We start from the raw sequence: 18,890 nt of genomic DNA, 5'->3' as shown, positions 1-18,890 counted from the left end.
AAGGTATTGTTGGATTCAATTTCTAATATTTTGTTAAGAATGTTTGCATCTATGTTCATCAGAAATATTGGCCTGTAGTTCTCCTTTTTGTAGTATCATTGTCTGGTTTTGGTTTCAGGGTAATACTGGTCTCATAGAATGAATTTGGAAGTTTTCCTTCCACTTCTATTTTTTTTTTTAATAGTTTGAGAAGAATAGGTATTAGCTGTTCTTTAAATGTTTGATAAAATTCACTTATGAAGACTACTGGCCCTGGGATTTCGTTTGTTGGGAGTTTTTTGATTACTAATTCAATTTCATTGCTGGTAATCAGTCTGTTAATTTTTTTTTTTTTATTTCTTCCTGATTCAGTTTTGGGAGGTTATATGTTTCTAGGAATTTATCCATTTCTTGTAGGTTGTCCAGTGCATTGGCATATGTTTTTTTCATAATATTCTCTTGCAATCCTTTATATTTTTATGGTGTGGGTTGTTATTTCTCTTCTTTCATTTCTGATTTTCTTATTTGACTCCTCTTGTGGGTCTTTTGCTGTTTGTTTTTCTTTTAGATGAGTCTGGCTAAAGGTTTACTCATTCTGTTGATCCAGGTTCACTGATCTGTTCTATCATTTTTTTAGTTTCTATTTTGTTTACTTCTGTTCTAATCATTTTTAAGAGTTATTTATTTATTTATTTATTTATTTATTTATTTGAGAGTGAGAGAAAGAGCACAAGCAGGGGGAGGGGTGGAGGCAGAGGGAGAGAGAATCTTCAAACAGACCCCTCTCTGAGTGTGTAGTCCCGTACAATACTTGATCCCAGGACCATGAGATCATGACCTGAGCAGAAACCAAGCGTTGGCCGCTTAACCAACCGAGCCACCCAGGGTCCCCTCTGTTCTAATCTTTATTATTTCCTTCCTTCTACTGGTTTGGGGTTTTGTTTGTTCGTCTTTTTCTAGCTCATTGTGGTGTAGGGTTAGGTTTTTTATTTAATATTTTCCTTACTTCTTGAGGTAGGCCTGTATGGCTATAAACTTCTCTCTTAAAATAGCTTTTGCTGCATCCCAAAGATTTTGGACCATTGTGTTTCATTTTCATTTGTCTCCATGTATTTTTTAATTTCCTCTTTGATTTATTGATTGACCCATTCTTGTTTTATAGCATGTTATTTTAACTCCATGTATTTGTGTTCCTTCTAGATTTTTTCCTTGTGGTTGATGCCTAGTTTCATAGCATTGTGGTCGGAGAAGATGCATAGCATGACTTTGATCTTTTTGAATTTGTTGAGACTTGATTTGTGGCCTAATATGTGATCTATCTGGAGAATGTTTCATTGCACTTGAAAAGAATGTGTATTCCACAGTTTTAAAATGGCATATTCTGGGGCGCCTGGGTGGCACCGCGGTTAAGCGTCTGCCTTCAGCTCAGGGCGTGATCCCGGCGTTATGGGATCCAGCCCCACATCAGGCTCCTCTGCTATGAGCCTGCTTCTTCCTCTCCCACTCCCCCTGCTTGTGTTCCCTCTCTCGCTGGCTGTCTCTATCTCTGTCAAATAAATAAATAAATAAATAAAAATCTTTAAAAAAAATAAAATGGCATATTCTGAATATATCTGTTAGATCCATCTGATCCAATGAGTCACTCAAAGCCACTGCTTCCCTGTTGATTTTCTGTGTAAGTGATCTATCCATTGATGTAAGTGAGGTGTTAAAGTCCCCTACTATTATTGTGTTATTATTGATTACTTCCTTATTGTTTGTTATATAGTAGCTTTAATTATTTGATTGTTCCTGTGTTGGCTGAGCTAATATCCACCATTGTTACATCTTTTTATTGAATTGTTCCCTTTATGATTATATAGTGTCCTTTTTGTTCCTTGTTTCATTCTTTGTTTTAAAGTCTATTTTGGCTGATATAAGTATTGCTACCCCACTTCCTTTTTATTTCCATTTGCATGATAAATGCATTTCCATCCCTTCACTTTCAATCTGCATGTGTCTTTAGGTCTGAAATGGGTCTTTTGTAAGCAGCACATAGCTGGGTCTTGCTTTTGTAGCCATTCTGTCAGCCTGTGTCTCCTGATTGCAGAATTAAGTCAAATTACATTCAAAGTAATTACTGATATGTACTTATTGCCATTTTTTTACTCTATTATTGTTCTTTCCTCTTCTCCCACCGTGCCTATGTTTTAGGTACTTTGTATCGTACTTCGCATTCTTTATTTTGTGAATTCCTTGACTGATTTTTATAGATATACTTAATTTTACTGCTTTTGTGCTTCCTACTTTTCTTACTCCTACTTATGGTCTTGGCTTTCCACTTAAAGAATCCCCTTTAACATTTCTTGTAGAATTGGTTTAGTTCTCATGAATTCCTTTAACTATTGTTTGTCTGGGAAACTCTTTATTCTCTGCTTATCTTCTGAATGAGAGCCTTGCTGGATAGAGTAGTCCTGGCTGCAGTGTTGTGTTTTTTTTTTTTTTTTCCTTCCTTTCAGCACTTTGAATATATCATGACACTTTCTTCTGACCTATAGGTTTTCTGCTTAAAACTCAGCTGATATCTTTATGGGATTTCCCTGGTATGTAACTGCTTTCCTTTCTCTTGCTGTTTTTAAAATTTGAATTTATCACTACTTTTTGCCATGTTAATTACTATGTGTCTTGGTATGGCTCTCCTTGGTTTGACTTTTGGGGAGCTCTCTTTGCCTCCTGGACATGGATTTCTGTTTCCATCCCCATCTTCAGGAAGTTTTCAGCTATTATTTCTTCAAATAAATCTTTTGCCTCGTTTTCTCTCACTTCTTCTTCTGGGATCCCTATAAGGCAAATATTATTTCGTTTAATGGTGTCATTGAGTCTGTTTTTTATTTATTATTACTATTTTTTTCTCTCTTCTGTTTAGTTTGATTACTTTCCATTACTCTGTTCTCTAAGATGCTAGTCCATTCTTCTGCTTCCTCTAATCTACTATTTATTCCATCTAGTATATTTTTAATTTCAGCTATGGAGGTCTTCATCTCTCATTGGTTCTTTTATTATGCTTTCTCTCTCTCTGTTGAGGATTTCACTGAGGTCCTCCACTCTTTTCCAAAGTCCAGTGAGTATCTTTATGACCATTGCTTAAAATTCTCCATCAGATGTATTACTTATCTCCATTTCATTTAGTTCTCTTGCTGTGATTTTGTTTTATTCTTTCATCTGGGACATTTTCCTCTATCTCTTCCTTTTGTCCAGTTCTGTGTTTAAAAAGTCAGTATGGCTCTGCTCTTCAAAGTAGTGGCCTTATGAATAAAGTTTTATATTCCTAAAGGTATGGTAAAACTTTTAAAAAGTAATTCATTCGTGTTCTATATGTTGTAAAGGTTAAAAATGGCATTTAAACTTGCTGCAATCTGTCATCAGCTCCTACCCTGTCCCCTCCTTCACTATTTCTGCCCTCACTGTCAGCACTGCCATAGCTAGGTATGCATATACACATATATACACATTCACCCCACACACAACACACACACTTTAATTTTTTTCAAGTTTGATGACATTTCTATTTTTTTTCTTTTCCTCTCTCACTACTCCTTATTTTTTAGTTTATTATCTTCCTTAAAATTTTTATTGTTGCAAGAAACAGAGACTCATTCACAGTAATTTGTATACTATGGGCAGAGCATGCTTTAAATATATAGGAGGAAATAAGAGAGATAGGAAATCATAGAAATCCTTGAGGAGCAAATGTCCAGTGTCCAGGTCTAATGGACACTGAAATTAAACAATCTAGAACCTCAGAAATAGAAATTTGTGAATCTTTATTTTAAAGTTCCTCCATTTACAAAACAGGTACTCCCAATTTCTGATTCTTTTGGCATATCTTTTAACTCCTCTCATGACCAATTTTTTTAAATGTTTTTTTATTATATTATGTTAGTCACCATACAGTGCATCCCTGGTTTCTGATGTAAAGTTCGATGATTCATTAGTTGCGTATAACACCCAGTGCACCATGCAATACGTGCCCTCCTTACTACCCATCACCAGTCTATCCCATTCCCCCACCCCCTCCCCTCTGAGTCCCTCAGTTTGTTTCTCAGAGTCCATAGTCTCTCATGCTTTATTCCCCCTTCTGACTACCCCCCCTTTCTTTATCCAATTTTTAAATAGAATTTATTTTTTAGAGCACTTTTAGATCATAGAAAAATTGAGCTGAAGATACAGATTTCCCATTTACCTCCTGTCTCTACATATGCATAGCCTCCCCTATTACCGACAGAGCCCACCATGGTGGTACATTTGTTATAACTGTTGAACCTGCATAGATACATTATTATTGCCTAGACGCTATAGTTGACATTAAGGTTCACTATTGGTGTTCTACATCCTGTGGGTTTGGACGAATGTATAATGACATGTATCCACCAGTATAACATAATATTGTGCCTTTTGTAGAGCAGAAAATTTTAATTTTAAAGAAGTACAGCTTATCAGTTCTTTCCTTTATGAATTGTGCCTTTGCTATTATGTCTGAGAAGTCATCCTAAATGCAAGGTCATCTTGGTATTCTTCTCTGCTACCTTTTAGGAGTTTTATAGTTTTGTATTTTACATTTATATCTGCAATCTATTTTGAGTTAACTTTTGTGAACGGTGTATGGTCTGTGTCTAGATTCTCTTTCTTTTTTTTCCTTTCTCTCTTTTTCTCTTTCCTTCCTTCCTTCCCTCCTTCTTCCTTCCTTCCTTCTTTACTTCCTTCCTCCCTCCCTCCCTCCCTCCCTCCTTTCTTTCTTTCTTTCTTTCTTTCTTTCTTTCTTTCTTTCTTTCTTTCTTTCTTCTTTTCTTTCTTCTTCCTTTCTTTTTTGCATATGTCTGTTCAATTGTTCCAGCACCATTTGTTAAAAAGACTGTCTTTGATCCATTTTATTGCCTTCGCTTCTTTGTCAAAGATTAGTTAACTTTATTTATATAGGGGTATTTCTGGGCTCTATTCTGTTCTATTCATTTATCGGTCTATTCCTTCACTAGTACCATACTATCTTCTTTTCTGTGGTTTATAGTAAGTAATGAAATCCAGTAGTGTCGGTCCTTCAGGTTTGCTCTTCTCTTTCAATATTATTATCTCTTCTGGAACTTTGCCTTTCCATATAAATTTTAGAATCAGTTTGTCAATATCTACAAAATAACTTGCTGAAATTTTTATTGGATTGTACTGAATCTATAGATCAATTTGGGAAGAACTGGTACTTAACAGTATTGAGTCTTCCTATTCAAGAACATGGAATATCTTTCCATGTAATTTGTGGTTTTTTGTTTGTTTTGTTTTGTTCATCATTTGTAGTTTTTCTTATACAGCTCTTGTACATATTTTGTTAGATTTGTACCTAAATATCTCATTTGGGGGAACTACTGATGTAAATGATACTGTTTTTTAATTTCAATATACATGTGTGTGTTTCCAGTATATAGGAAAGTAATTGACTTTTGTATACTAACACTGGATTCTGCAATCCTGCTATAATCACTTTTTATTTCCAGAATATTTTTTGTCTATTCTTTGCAGTTTTCTACATAGATAGGTGATCATGCCATTTGCAAAGACAGTTTTATTTCTTCCTCTTCTCAATCTATGTGCCTTTGTTTCTTTTTCTTGTTTTATTGTATTAACTAGTAGTACCATCACTGCATCACACAGATTTTGAAGTTGTGTTTTCCTTTCCATTTAGCACAAGTATTTAAAAATTTCTCTTGAGTATTTTTTTCACTCATGTGTTATTTAGAAGCATACTGCTTAATCCCTGACGGTTTTGGGATTTTCCAGCTATTGTTCTGTTACTGATTTCTATTTTAAGTCCATTGTGGACTGTCAGTAAAAATTGTATGATTTCTATCTTTTTAAGTTACTTTGTGGCCCAGAAGGTGGTATACCTTGGTGAATGTTCCATGTGAGCTAGAGAAAACTGTGTTTTCTGCCATAGTTGGATGAGGTAGTCTATAGTTGTCCAATATATCCAGTTGATTGATTGCGTTATTGGGGTCAACTATATCCTTACTGATATTCTGCTTGCTGGGTGTATCCACTTCTGTTAGAGAAGTGTTGAAGTCTCCAACTATAATAGTGTGTTTATTGATTTCAACTCGCAGTTCTATCAGTTTTGTCTTATCTTTTTATCCTCTGTTAAGTTAATACATGTTAAAGATTATTACGTCTCAGAGAATTGACCCTATATCATTATGCAATGCCACTCTTTATCCCCAATAACTTTCCTTGGTCTGAAGTCTGCTATGTCTGAAATTAATATAGCTACGTCTGCTTTCTTTTGATTGTCATTAACATTATATTTCTCCATCCACTGACTGTTTTTTTTTTAAGATTTTATTTATTTATTTGACAGAGATAGAGACAGCCAGACAGAAAGGGAACACAGCAGGGGGAGTGGGAGAGGAAGAAGCAGGCTCATAGCGGAGGAGCCCGATGTGGGACTCGATTCCATAACGCCGGGATCACGCCCTGAGCCGAAGGCAGACGCTTAACCGCTGTGCCACCCAGGCGCCCCCATCCACTGACTGTTAATATTTATATGTCTTTATATTAAAAATGGGTTTCTTGGGGGGCGCCTGGGTAGCGCAGTCGTTAAAGCGTCTGCCTTCGGCTCAGGGCGTGATCCCGGCGTTCCGGAATCTAGTCCCACATCTGGCTCCTCCGCTATGAGCCTGCTTCTTCCTCTCCCACTCCCCCTGCTGTGTTCCCTTTCTCTTTGGCTATCTCTATCTCTGTCAAATAAATAAATAAAATCTTAAAAAAAATAAAATAAAAATAAAATAAATAAAAATGGGTTTCTTGGGATCCTGGGTGGCTCAGTCAGTTAAGCCTCTGCCTTTAGCTTAGGTCATGATCCCAGATCCTGGAGTCCCAGGATTGAACCCCACATCAGGCTCCCTGCTCAGCAGGGAGTCTGCTTCTCCCTCAGCCCCTCACCCACTCATGTTCTCTGTCTCGCTCTTAAATAAATAAATAAATAAATAAATAAATAAATAAATAAATAAAATGGGTTTCTTGCAGACAACAGACAGTTACATTCTATCCTTTTAATCTACTCTGACAATCTCTTTTAATGGATGTGTTTATACTATTGAGTTCATAATGATTACTGATAAATTGGATTGATTCCAGCCAGATTTGTTACTCCGTTGAGCTTGTGCTTTGATTCTATTCTTGTCTCCCACTTTCTCTGCTTTTTGGAAGTTTTAATTGAAGATTTTATATGATTCCATTTTCTGTCATTCCTTAGAGTTTCAGTTACAATTCTTTTTTCTAAATCTTTTTAGTAGCTGCCTTAGAGTTTGCAATATACAACTAATTCAAGTCCACTTTCAAATAACACTATACCACTTCATGGGTTATGTGAGTATCTAATAACAAAATAATGTTAATTCTTCCCTCCCACCCCTTATATCATTGCTGTTATTCATTTCACTTATATATAAGTATACATATATACATAAGCATATATAATTGAATATATAATGTATTGTTCTTATAATTATTTTGAATACATTGTTATCTATTAGATCAATTAAGAATAAAAAAACAAAAGTTTTTGTTTTACCTTCACTTATTGCTTCTCAGATGCTCTTCTTTCTTTTTGTGGATGTGAGTTTCTGACCCATGTTATTTTCTTTCTCTCTAAAGACTTTCTTTTACCACTGTGTACAAGGCAGGTCTACTGGCAACAAATCCTTTTAATTTTTTTTTTGTCTGAGAAAGTTTTTATTTCTCCTTCACTTTTAAAGGATAATTACATTGGATATGGAATTCTGTGTTACTGGTTTTTTTCTCCCAACACTTTAAATATTTCACTCCATTTTGCCTTGCTTGCATGGTTCCTGATAAAAAGTTGGATGTAATTGGTATCTTTGCTCCTCTACAAATAAGGTGTTTTTTATCCCCTCTCACATCTTTTAGTATTTTTCTTTATCTTTGATATTTTTGGAGTTTAAAATTATATATTATATAATATATATATATATATATATATGCTTTTTATTCTCTGAGTTTTCTAGATCTGTGGTTTGGTGTCTGACTTTATTTTGGAGAAATTCTCACTCATTATTGTTTCAAATATTTATTCTCTACTTCTCTCTACTTATTCTTCTGGAATTCTATTATGCATATATTACAGTTCTGCAGTTGTCCCACCATTCTTCGATATTCCAGGGTTGTTTTTTTTTTTCCAGTCTTTTTTGTCTTACTTAGTTTTGTTAGTTTCTACTGAGATATCCTCAAGCTCAGAGATTCTTTTCTCAGTTGTGTCCAGTGTCCTAATGAGCTCATCAAAGGCTTTCTTCATTCCTGTTATAGTGATTTTGGTCTCTCACATTTGTTTCTGATTCTTTCTTAGGATTTCCATCTCTCTTCTTACATTGCCCATCTGTTTTTGTTGTTGTTGTTGTTTGGTTGTTTGTTTTGGGGGGGGTGGTTTGCATGTTGTCTACTTTATGCATCTTAAAAACAGTTGCTTTAATTCCTGGCCTGATAATACCAACATCCCTGCCCTATTCAAGTCTAGTTCTGATGGTTGCTTTGTCTTTTTAAACTGTGTTTTTTCCCTTTTACTATATCTTTGATTGCCAGACTTGATACACTGGGTAAAAGTTGCTGGTATGAATAGTCCTTTAGTAACGTGGTAGTAAGATATAGGGGAGGAAAAGTGCTCTATAGTTCTATGATTAGGTCTCAGTCTTTTAGTGGGTTTGCATCTCTGGGCTTAAACTTTACACATTACTATTCCCTGATCCCCTTAGATCAGACAGGATAGCTACAGCCAGCTTGAGTTGGGCATTTTTCTTCCCCTAGGTCAGTTAGGCTCTAATAAAACCCCGGCAGGTTAGGATCTGGTTAGTTTCTCTTGAGGGCTGATTTCAAGAGGAGAGGGTGCTCTGGAATACTTTAAAAGGGTTCCCTTTCTCTTCCGCTCTCAGGAAGTCTGTTGGGATTAATGTGGACCATGAAATCAGCCATAATACCTGGCTCGCTACAATGTAACACAGAGGTCGCTGACGGCAGGGAAGTTTTCCGAGGCCTTTCGAATGCCGAATGCCGAAGCCTGTGTGACCACTCTGCCTTTGGCATGTGCTTTAAACCTTTCTAAGGTTAACCTTAGAAACCTTAACGTTTAAGGTCTAACTTCCCCAAGATTTAAATTATGAACAAGTCTTCGTTGACTAATTAGGCTTGTTTGGTATGTTACCTTTTGGTATAAAGTCATCAACACTAAATATTCTGGCTATTGAAGTGTTTCATGTGTCACAGAAATAAGAGTTTCCTTGTCAATTGCATCATAAAGAATTCTCATATCAGATCATTAACACTACCCATATCTGAGTTTTTGTCATTTTTAATTGTTATTCTCTGAGGTTCATCTTCAAGAAAATTCCTATAAAGACATTTGGGACAAATACAGATTTTTGATTATCTTTAAAAACCTAAACTGAAATGGGTAAAAACTTCCAGAACTAACTGAACCTGCATTCAAATTAAACAAGAATTAGTAACATGGGACTAAATGAACTAAAAGATTGTTACCGTTTTGTGACTTTTCTTTAAAACGTTGCTGATTCTCTAATGTTTGCCCTTCCAGGTAAGGAAACTTTCTCTGAAGATATCAATGACTTACAGGAATGTGATAAAATATTCATTTGTACACAAGCATTTATGTGAAGCAGTACTTGGGGCCCCTCAGTATTGCTCTGGCGTGCTGAATATGATGATTTATGTGAAAACAAGCTGCTCACTCATTTAGCAGGAGTTCCTACAGTGGCTAATGCGGTTCAGGGGAAAGGCCCACATGTAGATGTACGAGAACAACTTACGGACCCTCGAGTCTTTGATCAATGCTCTTCGCGCAAAACAAGCTTGGGAACAGAGCCCCGATCAAGGCACTCCTCAAGGCTCTTTTGCCTCTATAAGCAGGGCCCCCAAGAACGCTTTATCAAACTTGTCGATAAATTACAGCAAGATACTGGGAGATAAATCAGTCATAATCAGGCTATTATTGAGAGACCACATTCTACCCTTGAACACATGATACAAAAACAAAAAGGGGGAGATACGGGTCCTATAGCACAATTACAGAAAGCATTGCTTACTCGAAATCTTTTTCATTTAAATTCTGATTTTGAAACTCCTGCCAAAGAAGAACATTGTAAACCGCACTCCTCACCAGAAACACGAGCCTAAGTACTCTGGAAGGACCCAGACATGGGCATTTGGCAGGCACCAGGAGAACTCGTAACATGGCAGCGAGGTTATGCTTGGGTTTCCACTAAGGACTGACCAGTGAGGATCCCACTAGAAACGTTAGACATTACCATGGTCTGACACAGTCAGAATCCAGTAGGCCAGATGAGTCACCTGAATCTAGAAAAAACACCCAGCTGTCCTTCATGCACCTCCCCAATAACCACAAGGCCGAATTCATGACCAGGGGAGACCTCAAGAGGCCATCAGAAAGCCGGGGAGATTCTTTTTTTTTTTTTTTTTTAAAGATTTTATTTATTTATGTGACAGAGAGACAGCCAGTGAGAGAGGGAACACAGCAGGGGGAGTGGGAGAGGAAGAAGCAGGCTCATAGCGGAGGAGCCCGATGTGGGACTCGATTCCATAACGCCGGGATCACGCCCTGAGCCGAAGGCAGACGCTTTAACGACTGCGCTACCCAGGCGCCCCAGCCGGGGAGATTCTACACCAAACCGGTAAACCCTCTACTCCTGAAAACATATTCTTGGCTAAGGTATGTGTACTTACCACCAGCTCTGCCATGGTGTCTGCTGCTGCTGCCTCCGTGCTTCGCATCCTTTTATTGGGCCTATGTTCTAAATCCCCCCTCTGGAAACCTGTTACTTGGGCGGATGCCCCTTTTCCTATTTTCAACAATGCCACTATCCCTGTTAATGTGACCAGAGGTTGGGAAGAATCCAAACCCATTTCTGAATCAGGCATCATCTGACGTCAGACGACCCTATCGCTTCCTGGGCCTGCTCATTGCTGGCATTACGGCGGCTGTCTCAGTGAGTACTGCCAGTGTGTGCAGGTATCTCTCTCTCTCTCTCTCTCTCGCTTCAGACTGCTGCCTTTGTGGACCAGGTGGCTATTATTACCACAAGGGAATTTCAACTTCAACAAACTATTGATCAAAAAATACTAGGACGTCTTCTACTAATGGAAGCTGCTATTGAATGTTTTGGGGAAAAACAAGAAGCGTTAGCCTATTGGCAAGGCCTCTTATGTGACTGGGCTCACAGATCCATCTGTGTTACCCCCCATGCCCTGGAACCAGTCTACACATGATTGGGAAAAGATAAAGAAACAAATGCATGGATCATTCCATGATAATTTAACTTCTGACATTCAGCAGCTGAAGGATCAGATTCTCGCCTCATTGACGGTGGTGGAAAATCAGGCCTCATACAGAAGCTTGGCAGTCTCTTTCTAACACTGCAGTGCCTTAACCTGGCCACGTGGTTCTCTTCCACAAAATGGGGATTCTTAGGAGTTGCTCTAGTAATAATTACTGTTTTTCTTCTCATGATAGTCTGCACAATTGGAATAAATGCTCTATCCATGCCAGAGAGGCGAAGCATCTCTACACGGCGCAACTGAACGAAGAACTACGTGCTACCGCTTTAAAGAAACAAAAAGGGGGAGATGTTGGGGTTAATGTCGAGCATGATATCAGCCATAATACCTGGCTTGCTACAGCGTAACATAGAGGCCACTGAGGGCAGGGACGTTTTCGGAGAAGGGTGTAGGCCTTTGGAACAACGAGGCCTGCATGACCACTCTGCCCTTGGAATGCCGCAGGGAGTTGCCTTCCAGAAGCTTTCCTAGCCCAAACGCCGCGCTGTGATCTAAGAGATGTAGGCCTTGTCCCTTAGGCTATGTTTAGCAGCGCTCATGGAACACGCGAACTAGCATGTCGGATCTTTCCCGTAAACAGCTCCTCCCAGTTTCAGTAAGACCCCTTGTCACATGTCCTGTGCTTGAGAAACAGTGATAACGATTTGTGATTATTCTGAAGGACCAATAAAAGTGGGAGAAAAGAAGAGCAAATCGTTGTTTCCTCTGCCCCTTGACCCGCCTGCTTTCTCCTCTGTTTCACGGCAAAATTTGGAGTCATCTTTCTTGCATCAGTACAGGGATTGTTGGCCATTTCCGGCAGAAGCCTAAGGAGATTTTTCTCCAATACATACTGTGACAGTCTGGTTGAGATCCTGAAGGTAAAATTCACTAACGTATGGGGACCCTTCCCCCTACCATGACTGGGTACCCCTGGAGCTTTTACCTCTCAGACTTGTCCATATTGAGCCTCCCAGTGTTTTATCAGTTACAGTTCAGGTTTCCCTGCTTTCGCACTGGTTCCCATGGAGATTTCTGCTCAAGTGTTTCTGCTCTGATAAGTTGCAGTACTCTCTATTCTCTTGTTTATCTCCAATTTTACAGGCAGCAAATTGCCTGTGACCTCACTTAGACAAATCTAAGAAAAGTTGTTGACCGTACAGTTTGTTTAACCTTTTAATTGTTAGGACGGATAGTGACTTCTTCCAATAGTGATGGATGAGAAACTGGAAGTCCTCCTGGTCACTGTTTCTGGTCTACTTTCTCTATTGTCTAGCTTCTGATTACTTACAAATTTGACACATTGTATTCATAAGATTGGTCATGACCTCTTGTTCATTTGAGCTTCCTTTGGGTCATTTCCACAGCCATGACTAACATTGTCACCGTATTTCTTGATTTCACTACACAAGGCATAATATTATCTTTATAGGCAGTCATATCTGGGTTCCAGTACTGCTGCCCTCAGGAATTTAAAAGTATTTTTGATCTCTAAGCTCAGTTTTATCTTTCTAAGATGTCTAGTAATACCCATTAGATTTTGTGAGCATTATATGTATATGGAATTATCTAACCCAAATAATAGACTCTTGTTCACATTAAAAGATTAAATTCACTTATACACATTACCATCTAGATTTTTTTAATCTTTATATCTGTAACAAGAATCTCTTGTTCTAGCTGTAAGATTTTTGGACTTTGATTACCTAGAATGTATATGAATTTGGGGAGTTAGGTGGGTTCTGAAATCCTAATGCAATTGCATTTCTAACACAGAAGAAACAGTTCACTGACACGATTTTAAGATTATATTCTATTTGCTAAATACAGCCTATGGTCAGGCCACTGCTCTTTTGGGAAACCCAATGGACTACTAGAAGTAGTGGTGGTAGTATTGGCTGATCTTTCCTTTTGTCCTTTTTAGGTAGCATTCAGTTCCATTTTGTGGCTTTTTTTCTTTCCCCTTTGGGCTTACTTAGATGGCACTGTAATCCAAAGTCGTATCCCTTAAGCTAGAAAATGAGACTTTCCCTCTATGGAATATTAATCTTAAACAAGATATATACAGACTGAAAAACATAGTGTTCATCCATATCAAACGTCACGTGCTCAATAGACTCTTCTTGCTCTAAAAACATTCCTGTAGTTTTTGTTTTCTAGTCCTGGGATGTGGGTTTTGGTTTCTATGCATTTCTAAGTCTGAAGCTTTAGTTTACTCTCGTTCTGTGGGCTCCCAATATGCTTCCCGTAAATTTCCTTTTGTATGAATTAGGCAGAATACCATCTTGTGCTTACAGAGAGTCATACTTGATGCAAAATGTTGTCGTACACATCCTCTTAAGAGTACGACATCTCCTTAAGCGTACAACACGCTTTCGAGACCTGAGTTTTGACAAAACGCAGGTAATTTCTTGGTGCTAAAAGATGGAGCAGAAGATTCTTACTTGAGGAGTGCCAGAATTCAAAGTGTTGAGAGACTAAAATCTGTGCAGGAAAGGCAAGGGAATGCAAGAAGGAAGTTCAGAAAGTCCTCAAATTAAATTGGGCCACAGGAAGATGCCAGAGCCAGAAGTACGGCAGTGAGAATTCGTGTCCAAGAAGAGTCGGGGCTAATAGAGCATGCATGAAGGGGAGCAAAAGACAGAATGAGAATCCAGGAGCAGAGAAGTTTTTCTCATGTTGCCTCTTACAGTCTGTGAATTTATAGGGAGAGGAGCCAGGATAGCTTCACCTATCTTAGAATGCTTGGGGAAACAGTATCTGTTATGTAAAACTAGATATTTCTTTCATCCAGGTTTATCTATAGATATATTCTCTCCCCTACGCTTTTACCCTTGGAGGTTCTTTGCTCAAAGACAAGTTGGGTTTACTTATTCCTTATCTTAGGACAGCCCTTCCTTTCTTCTGCCCCAACGTATATATTTTGAATTTTCATGCACATTTCACTTCATTTTAATGGGTGCTATAATGCTTTTCATACCACAACCCCAGTTATCAATGTTACTTTCTGTTACAACTGAATTATTTCAATATCTAGCTATGTTTTTGACCAAAAGAGCATTTCTTTTTTAATACTAAAAAATTTCCTTTACTACATTCATAAGGTAGATAGGGTATAATAGAGTGCCATGACATAATGTGTGCTTAGTTTAAAGAGTTACTATTTAGGTTTTTTTTTTCCCCCTCCCTGGAAGGTGTGTTTTATTTATTAGCCTGGGAGACTGGGAGACCTTCTCCATCATGTACGTGGTATAAAAATTCACAGTAAGGTTTAAAGTTATTTTTCTTCTGGGACATTTGAAAATAAATATGGGTCTTTCTGAGAACTTCTAGACAGTTTGATATTAATAGCATATTTTGTGATACTTTGCACTGTACAACACAGGACTCTAAAGCTTAACAAACGGCCCCAGGATTCATTTCTTTCGTACTTAGCAAGGGGATTTTTCCAAGTTTCTCCTCACATTCCCTGCCAGCAAGTAAAACAGAATGTTAGTTATGATCATATATTTCTGGGCACCCTAAGAATACATGCGATTTAACTACAAATGCATATATTTGGCATAAAATTTCTTCTTTTGAATATAACAGAATCTAGAAAAATCCAGCACTTCATGTAATTATGCATGTGGATTTTGGAATGCAATATAAATGAAAACTGATGCAGGAACCTTTTAAAAATCTATGTTAGCTGCTACAATTCCATGTAGAGCTTTCTGAAGCCTGCATTGCACCTTTTTTTAATATATAATACATAAGTAAATTTAAGCTATTTGGAGCTTATAGAGATTATATCAGAAGTCATCTGCAGAGTGTCAGCAGTTTTGAAAGAGGTAGGATATGAATTGTATTTAGAAAGAAAAGCTTGATAGAGATCTTTTGCACTGCTGTATAGAATTGTTTCAGGGAAATATTATCTCTTGTTTGCTGTTAGGTTTTGTCAGACCTGAATCCAAAAAGCACATTGATTTGTTGTCAGTAAGTTGCATATGCTGGATGGATCTGTTTATCCCAAGATTGTATGAAACTTTCATTGCACTTGCTTGGGGGCAGATAGTACTAGAAAAGAAGCTCAAATCCACCTCCACCCCACCTATACCAAGCAGTTCCTTCATTCATTTTGAATTTGGTTCATAAATAAAGGACAGAGAAATCACCTCATAAATCTGGGTACTGGTTTGCACAATTCTGTTGTGATAAATCCTGAAAATTACTTTTTTCTTCACTTTCACTATTAATGCTAAGCGTTTAGTGTTAATCATTGGTCTGTCGTAGGACATGAAATACTAAGTATGCTTAATTTATTAGCTGCTAATTTTACTTCTTTCGCCCCATATTTGAGTACCTAAAGACCCCAGAATGGAAGCTGACGTATGGTGTCTCTGCAGTACTGAAGTACGGATTGAACATCTGCCACTCGTGCAATATTTCAGATGTATCAAGTAAATTGCTTACTTGAGTAAGATGATGTTTTATCTCTGTTCCATTAGGTTGAGTTGTATATTTATTCTGTTAGAGTATAAGAGGCACAGTGTGTTCTGTTGTATGGGAAACAAGAACCAGTTGGACAATTCTTGAGTTTTGAGCTCAGATGGAAATACAGAGAAATCATGGTGCTTCCTACGAAGGGAAAGAAGTATCCCGTGGAAAAGTGAGAGAGGAGGAAGCGATTCAGTGTTGTAACCCCTGGGTTTATTGAAGATATACCTACTAACAGAGCAGCAACAATGTTCTCTCCTTTTTTCTCTCTGTCTGTCTCTCCCTCTCCTCCTCCTCCCACTGCCCCTACAGTTCTCCTTACCCTACCTTCTCTCTCCATCCTCTTCCAGGGAGCACAGAAGGGTTCTTTGACCATTTTTACTGGGTGACTAATCATATGTGCACAAATACATCTATTTAATTCAGTAACTGTACTTAAGTATGAATAGCAAGAAAAGTCGACCTGGAATTGCATGAGTGACTTCTGTATCACTCATCGTGAGCTTCTCCATGGATCTCGGTTCTTCATTTAGGCCTCTCCTTTGTAAAAATGTGTTTGACTCTGATTCTCCTCATTAACAATCTGAAATTCACGTCCTGCACATTTCTAATTGTTTTTCCTCATCAAAGTTTTCCTATGACTGCCTTCACAGATACAATGAGTTTTGATAAAATTCTAGACTATTTGCTCATGCTTCAGAGTTTTGGGGCTTCAAAATATCCATCTTCAAAAATCATGGCACCATTATCCCCGTTCTTCTGAGTTATACCACATGAAACATCTTTTATTCGGCTTACTTGCTTACTCCCTTGCAAGTAATAAATATTGAAGAATTTTTTGAAAATAGATGTTAAATTTGTTGTTTTTTGCTTTTGATTTAAAAAATTCTTTCACATTTACATTTTATTAATAAAGTACCTACCTACCTATGTTCCAGACACTGTTCTAGGCCCTGCTATACAGAGGTAAACAAAACTTGCACTCTTAAAGCTTATGTGTGTATGCAAGGGAAGGGCGGGCAATAATACTAAGTCAGCAAATCAAACTACAAGGTAGTTTCCAATAGTGGTGAGTGTTAAGAAGGAAATCTGGGCAATTTTCCTGGGTGGGGCTAGGATGGAGGGAGTCTGATAGAATTGGATATTCAAGGAAGACCTGTTTGAAGAGTTATGTGAGCTAAGACCTGACTGTTCTGAAAGAGCTGAGTGTGTGAAAATTTGTGGGTGGAACATTTATCTAGATGAAGGGTGAGTGCTGGAGCCTTATGGAAGGAATACATCCTTTGGGTCTGAGGCATATAAAGAAGGCCTTTCTGGATGGTATATAAGAAACAAAAGGCTGAATGGCAAGAAGTAGGTTAAGGGTCAAAACACGTTTGATCTTGTAGGTCCTCTATGATTTCATTTGAAGAGTTGTCACTGATTGTGAGATGGAATTCCATTGGTTGACTGAAGTCAGGGAATGACAAGATCAGATTTCATATAGGCATTTGGGTTCCTCTATGAAGAATGGATACAAATTATAGAGCCTTATTCAGTGAGTCCCTGGTTGTAAGCAAAAAAAAAACCAAAACAAAACAAAACAAAAAAAACACACCAGCTTTGGCTGGTTTAAACAGAAAGTGATTTTTCGGTTAGCATATTGGTTATCACAGAGAATCGCCCAAAAGGCTGAAGAAATAGGCAGAAACACAACCAGAATCCCATCACATGTCTGGATGATAGGGCTGCAGTTGAGGCTTCACTAAGCTCTGAACACCCGGAGGCTTTGCAGTATCCAGACTCTGGGTGATGACTCCTACACCTGTTCTAATTGGTTCCCTTCTGTGGGTTACTGGCTTCAGACTTAAGGTCCTGGGTAGTTGTCTCTGGTTTGCTGAAGTTCTGCAAGAAGAAAATCTGGGGAAATGTATGCCTTGTGATTTCAGCATCTACAGCAGGAAGCAAGTTTTGCATGGCACATTCTTGAAATGGAAGAAAGGATTCATATGCTTGACAGATAATAAAGTGACAGATATTCACCATAGAGACTAGCACAGGTGAATGACCCTTTGGCTTGGTGATAGAAATAAAGGAATAAAGCTTCAGACTCTTAATTATTTGAAGGTAGAGTCAACAGGAGTTTCTTTTGGCATGAATATGGGGGATGGAGAGGAAAAGAAGAATCAAGTGTAATTCCTGGGTTTGAGGACCTAGATGGATGGTGGTAATATTTTAATATTTAAGATAGCCTTAGACATTTAAATGGTGATGCTAAGTTTAATTAATTCTAAAGCTTAGAGGCAAAATTAAGGGTGGAGATATAAACATAGCTTCATAGGCTTTTAGCCTCTTTTTCTGATAAGGCATTATGTTTATTGCAGCCATTCTAGACTTAAAAATTTACTTTAATAGTGCCAGTTATCTCTTTACTTAATAACTTAAAATAGCTCTGCAAAATTACACGCAACATAAAGTGAAAACTCACCTGCTGAGCTTTCATAGCACCCCATAGTATGACTGAGCTTGGCGTATTCATACTCCTCTTTATTTTCCATTGCTTCCCAGCTCACAGATAACAACTCTCATGATTAGGCCAACTATATCACCGGATATCCCATAAGCACTGTGAAGTTCTGATTAGTATTTTTTTTAATAGTTGTTATTCTCCCAAATTGGAAACATTATAGCAGAATATTTAAGAGAACTTTTGGGTATGACAGACCAGAAGTGACTCCTGGACCACACAGTTATTAGCTGTATGATCTAGGGACACATTAAACTTCGCTACTTCTCATTTGTAAAATGAAGACCTATTCTATGGGGATGAGATGATTATGCCTCTTCCATGGGGATGGGGTAAAAATTAAATGAGAGAATTTTTATAAATACTTGACACACATTTCAAGTACTCAGTAGATGATAACTTTAATTATTATTGTTAGTCCTTTCCTTCCCTTTCTAAATGCAAAAAATCCATCCTTTAAAAGAAAAAAAAATGTCCTCCCAGTCCAAGCTTTTGAAGCCCTTGCAGTGTTCCTCAGCCCAGTCAATGCTATAAATGAAAGCAA

The sequence above is a fragment of the Ursus maritimus genome, unplaced genomic scaffold, assembly GCF_017311325.1.
Source record: "Ursus maritimus isolate PB19 unplaced genomic scaffold, ASM1731132v1 scaffold_11, whole genome shotgun sequence".
Taxonomy (NCBI): domain Eukaryota; kingdom Metazoa; phylum Chordata; class Mammalia; order Carnivora; family Ursidae; genus Ursus; species Ursus maritimus.
Note: the sequence above shows the minus strand (reverse complement) of the source record.